Raw genomic sequence first — 8254 nt, forward strand, 5'->3', positions numbered from 1 at the left:
TAAACTTAATATACTTAAGGGAAAAATGTATAAATGGGTAATCGGTTGGGTAATATATGTATAGCTTTTATAATTGCTGCTGTTTATTTGTATTTTTGTGTTGTATTTGAACTTTGTGGGTGTTGTTCACTATAAAACCTCACGAGACTTCCCTCGTCCACCTGGGCTACCGGGGGGGGGGGGGGGGGTTAAAGGGCTTTTTGCTAAATGCAATCGTGATTCCTACGAAAGTGAGTTAGGTCTTTAAACAATTTTACCAGTTTAAAAAACTTTAATTATGAAATCTATATAACTTGGCCTGGTAACTAAAATTAACGATTTTGCAAACGGTTTAAAGACCTATCCTAACAGTTGTGAGAAGTGTGCTTCTACACGTGTGAGAGTTTGCAAATTCTGTTGAGTGAATTGAGGAGCCGAGTTCGTTGATAGCATGCACGAGTATATTTGAGCGGCTTATTTTTCTTATCAAGTGATTTTTTTTCATAATTCTTTTGGTTTTATTTGTTTTATTCTTAAAAGTTTAATTGTATAGTTGTATAATTTTTAGGACCATCATATTAAGCCCGATTTGAAAGCTTTTAATCAGCCAATTTTAACCCCGTCCTCAATAATATATTTTTAATGCTAAATTTTAAACATTGAGGACAATGTCAACCTCAAGTGTGGGGATGGGGGAAAATTAAATTTTTTGCTTTAGAGTGCCTTGATTGTGCGCAAAAGCCATAATTGTAAATAATTAATTGCTATTATTAATGCCAAGTAGAGGTCTTTGGTCATGGTCAATTTTTAAGCTTCTTGAAAGTCTTCCCATGCAAATGTTTTTCAAAAAAATGAAAAATTAAAATGGACCATTTAGATGGGATAACGAGTCATGGGGACAGGTACACATGTTTCATGTCGGCAGCCTAATTCCTCCGGTACGTGTGTAAAATTTTCCTTATATATAAGACACATATAATATATAGTATATACACTTGTCATTTGAGTATCATTATAGAGAGTAACCAGTATGCCTATAATATCTAGAACTTGGTTGTCTCATGCATTTCGAGATCTTAGCTTGGCATGAATGTAAAAGTGATAGGGGCAATTAGGTTAAGCCTCGTCTGGATGAGTGCGAGTGTGCATATTGGGGGTTGGTCCTAATATATTAGCGTGGATAATGAGAGGGGCGGGGGGTTGGTTCCCTTAAAAAACATTGTTGTACCTATTCTTTCATTCAATCAACCCCGGCGTTATATTGCGAGACGATTTGGATTAATAGGTTTCTTTGTAATTGCTTTAGTATATTTATCAATCGAATTTATTAAGCGTTATGTTTATTGTACTTAAAAAAAATTGTGTTAAAGTTGCAATGTTCAAGTATTATCAGTTAAAAATAAAAGTGAAAAGTCAAAGAAAAGCTCAAAAAGAGTCAATGTTCTAGTCATTATTGGTTGTAAATAAAATTCAGTCAGTTTGTTTAGTTGTTTAGTCGGCTGAATAAATTGGTCATTGTTTATTTAGTTGTTTTGTAATAAGCCGGATCAGATCGTTTGAGCTACTTTAAAAATTCCTTTCCATACCCTTACACTTAGCCCCGTTACAACCCCGGGATCCCTCTTGATTTGCATTTGTGTCAAAGCATTTATATGGGTGGAGATATGAATTGCTCCCAAGCTTTTTACATTGTGTTCATACTTGGAATTGAGTGGAGAGAGATACTAGCACAGTTTTTGCTAGTCTAGATATTAAACAGAGAAGAGAGATGTTATATTATGAGGGGTGTGATCATGTGTGCCTTAACCGGAAACAAAGTACACTCGTTTGGGCTGTTTCATAGTTTTAAATTGTAATATCAAATTATTTGGTGGGTTATCAACCTTCAGTGTCAGTTTTTGGGAATTGAGTATGACCTTATACCTTACTAGTATTAATCGTGGTAATTGATGAATCATCGGTCGAGGTGTATGTGTTGCATAAGAGTTTTCTAGAGGGCAAGCATAAGATAAGTGTGGGGATGTGATGGTCGGGCAAAAGTCGTGTATATTATTATATTATTTGTTTACTTTTAGTTTAAATATTATGTGAACTTTGGTACTTCAAGCATGTTTAGGTGTTTCAGGATACTTGACGTTAAGGACGCTTAGCGGGAGGAGTTACGAGCTTGGAACGAAGATATAGAAGACTCATGATGATTGACACGCTTTCCTATGCAAATTAAATGAAGAAAATAAAGAAAATTCTGTCAAACCTGATGGTGATGTCAGAGATACTTTAAGATCATCAAAAAACTAAGTCTTTAGCGCAGCGCTAAAGTCTAACCCCTGGATATTAGCGCCGCGCTAACATCCTTCTGATGGGAAAATTAAACCTAACTTTAATATATTGAGTTTTCAGCCCCCATTCGAGATATCCTTCATTCCATCAACCAAGTACAAGCCCTAGGAAGATTTTGCATCATCTCGATTCCTCCGGTTCGTCGTTTCATCACATGCTTTCGTCCTCTCATCAGATAAGTGAATCCTTCATGATGCCGATGTCAGGTTAAACCATTGTATTCACTTTAGGCTAGGGTTTTGTGTAAACTAACTTTGATCAGATTCTATGTGTTGAATATATATAAACTTGATTGAATGTCTTTAATCTTGTTTTACATTAGAATTGATTGTTTAGACAGTTTATGTTTTTTATTATCAAACTTTGCATCACTTTTCTGGTTGTGTTCATCACATGTAGGATTAGCTCTTATGTCATTGAACCAGTAATCGTTAATCATTGCTTAAAATTGATTTTCATTCATTTGACCATTTAAGATTGTCAATCGCGTAGGTGAAGTGTCTTACAAACTAAATTTACAAGAAGAGTTGGAAAGAATTCATTTTACTTTTCATGTTTCTCATCTGAGAAAATGTCTATCTGATAACACGTCTCATGTGCCATTTGTAGACATTGAGGTTGATGAACAGTTAAACTATATCGAACAGCCTGTAGAGATAGTCGACCGCAAGAAAAAGCAGCTTCATCATAAATTTATCCCTTTTGTAAAAGTGACATGGAAGCATTGCAAGGAATCAGATGCCACTTGGGAAGTTGAAGAAGAGATGCGCAAGTTTTACCCGAAAATGATTAAGTAATCGTTAGGTTTCGGGGACGAAACATCTTTAAGGAGGGAAGACTTGTAACACCATGTTTCCCGTTTTGATTAATAAAATATTAATAATATGAGTTATTATGAGTTGGGCTAGTGTTGGGTTAAATAAAAATGGGTAATAGACTTGGATTAATGAGGAAAGAAGAAAGGTCATGGGATTAAGCCCATGACCCATAATATAAATACCATAATTATCCATTCATCCATCTATTTCCACTCATTCCTTACACCACCCAAAACACACACTAAAGCTCTCTCTCATATTTCTCTCTTTCTCTAGCCGAACCCAAGAGGAAACGAAGCTTAGATCCGAGGTAATGATGTTATGACCTTAGATGGATCCTAACCCGCTAGATCTAGTCGCGGAACAATGAACCGACACCCTCAACCGTTAAAGTCATGAGATATGTATGGAATCGGGTATAAACCGATCGAAAGAGGGGTCACCCTATCTCGGATCCGGATCAAACGGGATGAAAAACAGTGAAAAACAGTAGAAAAACGAGTGAGATCTCGCTTTTCGGACGAGATCTTGATTTTCCGGCGATGACGACGCAGGAAAGGCGTTGCCGGAACAGTAGGGAATGTCAGAGAATGTTCCCTGAAATTCTGTACCCTAACCGTAGGCGCGGTTTTCCGACTTAGACGCTTAATACTAATTAAACAAACAGTTGTGAACGACTAGAGAGGTACTTAAGATTGTGTTTATTAAACAGTTAGTCGTGCATAGCTAAAGAAAGGAATAACCATTAACGGTGAACGTAACAGGACTCAGTTGAGTTTCTAGCCCCACTTCCTTGTTATGTTTTCGGGGCTGTGTATATACTCAATGTGAACGTTAATACACTTACCTTAAATGGTAAGTGTATGCTATGGTGATTATAGTGATAGTATGTATGCATATTATGAATGAATGTTTGTCGGTGCGTGAATGATCTTCAGATATTGCACGTATCGACAGGGGAAGTAATGTGTAGTATGCCTAGTATGAAATATGTATGTATGAAAGTATGTAATGAAATGAGTATGTACAAAAGTATGAGTATATTAAGAAGGGTATGCATGGTCATAGAACAGATGGAAGGTATGGTTAAAAAGGGTACATACCCTAATAATATCTGCGAATGTAGGGAACATACCTTAATAATATCTGCGAATGTAGGGAACAAACCTTAATAATATCTGTGAATGTAGGGAACAGACCCTAATGATATCTGCGAATGAAGGGAACATACCCTAATAATATCTGCGAAGGTTATAGGGCGGAATGCTCTTTAAAACGTATATGTATGAATGAAGTATATATGTAAGTATGAAAGAAAGAGTGAAAGTATGTATGTATGTATGTATATATGTATGTATGTATGTATGTATGTATGTATGTATGTATGTAAGTATATAAGAAAGGTGATGATATGTATCTTCAAATATGTATGTATGTAAGTTTGTAAATGTATTGTATGTTACTTGATTAACTAGAACTCACTCTGCGTAGCTGACTTTTAGTATGCACGCAGGTTAATCGACTGAGACAGCTGACTTGAGGGGGACGCATGGCAGGATTGAAGAGGCTGGCATCTGAAGATTTGTCATGATGTTTTAACACTATGTTTTATGTTATGTTTTAAAAAGACAAATTATGAATGTTTGTAATTAATGGTTGAACTTTATTAGTATTCCGCGAAAGTTTAATTAACTCTAATATTTAGAACTGTGTTTATGAGTAAATCCAACGCTAATGTAGGGCCCCGCAACCGGGGCCTTACAACTATAGAATCCTAATTCAGTTTATTTGATCACTGTCGTTTACAACTGATTTAGTATTATTGTTTTTTTGATTATAAACGACACAAAAACATGTAATAATTACCAGAGATGATAACGAATTGAACGAGAATGAGCACCTAGGGTTATCAGTTTGAACGTGTATTCAAAAGGGGTTACGCGCTGCCTCTAAGTACAAATTGATTTAGGGTTTGATTTGTGATGCAACAAGGAGTGTGTGGAGTAATCTAATTGCATTATGGCTGAGTATATATAGTGATATAGGGTCGGTTTGATCCACGATTCGTTATGGAAGTGATTAGTGACTATTGGCTGTCAAAATCCTTGATTAAACGCGTGATTGATTAGTAACCATATATGTTATATTGGCCCTAATCATGGGTCAAATAATTGATAGAGGGGGGAGGGGGTTGCTTCTAGCGGGAAGGAAGGGGGGGGGGGGGGGGGAGAAGAATTGTTTAGGTTTTGCAAAATAGTCCTTGAGGTTTGATTGCATGATTAAAAAGGGTTAAAAGCTAAAGTTAATGGTGCATTTTGCACATGTTGGATAGTTCTAATATTTTATTAAATAAATGAACAAATACGATTGGTGTAATAAAATAAATGATAAATGACCAACCAAAATAATAAATTATTGGTTTTAATAAATAAAAAACGTTTGGTTAATGATAATATAAATTAAAACGGGTCAAGTTGCGTGTTTGAAAAATAACGAATCTTACAGTATTTACAACTTTTTGGAAATTTCGTCCAGAAGTTAAAAAAAATCATAACATAAACAAAGAAAATAAGTGTTAAGAGATTTTTTTTTATAAAAAATAACACAGATCTTCAAGTGACCCAAATAACGTTACAAAAGAAAAATATGATATGGACACTTATATATAGGATGTACCTGTGGCGTATTCACCATGCCCTTATTACATCGATATTTGTATCATTACCTAACATCACCTTGGTTCTGAGTTATGACACACAAACTTACTGAAAGAATTACTCTCTGAGTTCGTGCTATTTTATCTTGATATAAACTTTAAAGATAAGTTTAATAATTTCGAGGAAATTTAAACATATCTTTTATTTATGTTGCAGTTATAAGAGTGCACAACATTTATTACAGCTGCATTGTTTACAACTAATAAGGCTTCTATTTCTTCCAACAAACAAGCAATTTCTTGATCTTGTTGTCCTTCTTGGTGTTTTCGCCTTTCTCCTTTTCTTTTTGGCTTCTTCTCGGTATCCATTTCCTTCTTAAGCATTGCTTTAACTAGTTTAGTGATAGACATCTACCGAGCCAATGGTCAATTGTTAAAGGCGGGTCGGATGCACTAGTGGGGCGGTTAGCTGGTCAACCCGATTCGGCTCCGAATATGGCTTATAATAATAAAGTAGACGTGACATGTTCCACCACCCTCCATGCATGCAATATGTTTAGTTTTGTTCAGTACTTTTGTTTGCAAATTTTGCTTTTATTCGTTTATTTAATTTAGTAGTGGTAGGAAAACATGGGTATCATGTTTAGTTATATTCAGGATATTATAACCGCATGTAGTTGTCTTATTTAAAGGGCCATGAACAAGAAATGAGGCAGTTGATGTTTGATTAAAAATATTTGTGTTAATTTTCTCTCAAATGGATTTTGAGTTAAAGTTAATTCTTCTTTGCTAGCTCGGTTTTTGGCATCTCGAGTGGTGATCTTAGACACGATATCTTATCCGGAGTGGTGAATCTGTATCTCCGGTTGGTTATCGGCCCTTCGGTTGGTTCGGTGGTGTGTCTGTATCCGAAAACGAGCCGTTGTTCTATCCGTTTAATTTTAGTTTCAATTTTCTATCCGTTACCAATGATATTGCTATCATTTAGTAACATTAATTTCATAATGGGTGGAATCATATTCAATGTCATACATTCCTTCATAATCCGCGTTCTGACGTTCACCTTGAGTGTGAGCAAAGTAAGGATTTAGAATTGTAGGGCAATTAAAATATTCCTGTCCCTGAGGATTTTCTTCTAGATAAGTCATTATTTATTTTCTCTTTGACATCACGGGTTTCTTTGATCTACTTGATCATGCTCCATACGTATTCTGACTTGGATTAATATGAGCTAGTGGGATGTTAGAATCAAACGAATATGAATCTTCCTCTATTGTTGTTTGGTATGAATTTTCATTACTAGATATAGGAATTGGAAATAGAGATGTCTACATATATCCTTTTCCTTTACCGGATCGAGGCTGAAATGATCTTTGGCTAGATTGACAATTATACATCTACACGAGGTTATATTAGGGATAGGAGTGTGTTTTCCTATCTTATCCGTAACAATTTAAATATTAAATTCTTTAAGCCTAGATACTTTTCAATCAAGTATCTAATTTGTTGAAACTAATAGCTCTATAATAAGACTGATATTTATCTCTTGATCAAAGCCAAGGTATAATTAAATACCTAATTCGCTAAGATCAATGGCTCTGATACCAACATGTCACACCCCGACGTAGGGCCTTGACGTGCGACCAATAGTTGGTATATGCTTGTAAATATATCAGAGTTGCGGGTTATTTAGCGGAAGTCTTTATTTATAATAAAATATTAATTTATTTGGAAAGTTTCTCAGATAATAAATACCCGAGTGTGTGATTTATAAACCTTGTTTGATTTTACACATCATGTTTAAATCTTGTTTACAATATTTTAATAATAAACATTTGAGCCATCTCTACCTTGCGAGCGTCTAACTCCATGAATGGCTCTAATTCCTTGCTACCTGTATGTTTCCCTGAAATGTAGGGGAAAAATACGTCAGCAATATGCTGGTGAATCGTTGACTCTAAACACATTTATTAAATCTTTGACTGATGAGATAGTTTTCTTGAACTATCTCATCTGAAACGTCTTTTACTTCTGAGATTTGTACCACTTTCCACACACACACATTTTTCGTTCTTCGGGAACTGATGCCAATTGGAGAACTTTTATTACGATTTCTAGTCTGCAGCCACGTAGCCTTGATTGATAGACTAGACAAATTATGTTTGGATCCAGGCACATGTGTACTCGGTCTGAGTTGCTTTTACTTTCTATCTTGTAAATTAGTGATCACGTAATCCCTTAAATATTTGTATGTTAGATATAACGTAATATCATATAAACATTTGACTGACTTGTTAAGATAAACAACTCGTTTATCTTAATGAATGATTGTAAAAGGTTTCACATATGTCCTTCAGGTAGCGCGAAGGGACAAGATTTAAAAAAATATTCTTTTGGTCCCTCTACTTTCCAAAAAATTAAGGCGGCTCTTAAGTGGCTCGCGATAATGCAAAGTGTAAAG

This window comes from Bidens hawaiensis, unplaced genomic scaffold, assembly GCF_021521415.1.
Source record: "Bidens hawaiensis isolate Kalapana, Puna unplaced genomic scaffold, B.hawaiensis_p1.1 tig00000296_1, whole genome shotgun sequence".
NCBI lineage: Eukaryota > Viridiplantae > Streptophyta > Magnoliopsida > Asterales > Asteraceae > Bidens > Bidens hawaiensis.